We start from the raw sequence: 1,156 nt of genomic DNA on the forward strand, positions 1-1,156 counted from the left end.
CCCCTAGAAAAATTTCAGGCCCTCCTATTCAAAGAGCAGGTTTTAAAAATGCAGCTTAAGGTACTAAAATACAATTTTTTTTTTCCTTTCAAAATATTTTATTTGTTATATTTAGTACATTTAGAGCTGATGATTCTCCTGGAACAGTTTGTCAAAAGATTGAAGTCTTCAAAAAATCAATTTCACATATGCCTGAATTTAACATGTAACTTTATACAGTGACACGTTAATATTTTCTTTAACATTATCTGTAACTTGTGACGTTGTACAACACAGTGAAAGTGATACTTACATGGGGACATGGTGATCACCAAGGTGGTTCTCCCAGGGTGAGGCTCATAGACTGCGCTTAGGCCACACTGACCTTTGTGACTTCTCCAGATGTGGGAAACTCAACTGTGCAATTTCTTTTTTTTTTTTTATTTTTTTTTAATGTTTATTTTTATTTTTGAGAGAGAGAGAGCACGCGCAGGTGGGGCAGAAGCAGAGAGGGAGGGAGACACAGATTCAGAAGCAGCCTCCAGGCTCTGAGCTGTCAGCACAGGGCTGGGCGTGGGACCCGAACTCACAAACCACGAGATCATGACCTGGGCTGAAATCGGACGCTTAACCAACTGAGCCGCCCAGGCGCCCACCCACTGTGTAATTTCTAATAGCGAGGGAGAGCATTTGTGCCCTCCTCTGGGGGAAAAAAAATGAAAGCGACTTCATAATTTGTCTATAATTTTAATGACCTGTTTAGGCACTTGACTGCCATACCTTGGATTACAAGCAAATAATAATAATAATAATAATAATAATAATAATAATTTAAAATTGCCCTTCTCGTTAATAATGAAACTTCACATGAAAATAGAATTTTCTGTAAAATGTGACCTTTACATTTGAGTTCTATTTCTAAGCCTCTGAATATTTGCTTTGCAATATTGTAGCAGTTTTCAGAACCAGGGATTCTAAACCCTGAAGAATTGGCAACTCCCCAACATGCTTTATTGCAACGTCCATGCGTATGCTTTGATTTTGTCATAATTTACTGACCGTTTTCTGCCCAAATGCTGGCAGTTCCCGTCCCAGACTTAGGCTGCAGAGCTCACGTTTGCATAGATCTACTGGATGGGCCCTTCCACGTGGGGTCCCTTCTCTCACCATGGCTTTG

The 1,156-nt window shown here is 40.0% G+C and overlaps 1 pseudogene; it reads left to right on the plus strand.

The window, feature by feature from the left end:
• The first annotated feature begins 284 nt into the window (after positions 1 to 284).
• On the plus strand, positions 285 to 437 carry LOC122225760 (annotated as a pseudogene).
• The last annotated feature ends 719 nt before the right edge of the window (positions 438 to 1,156 follow it).

This window comes from Panthera leo, chromosome B4, assembly GCF_018350215.1.
Source record: "Panthera leo isolate Ple1 chromosome B4, P.leo_Ple1_pat1.1, whole genome shotgun sequence".
Classification (NCBI taxonomy): domain Eukaryota; kingdom Metazoa; phylum Chordata; class Mammalia; order Carnivora; family Felidae; genus Panthera; species Panthera leo.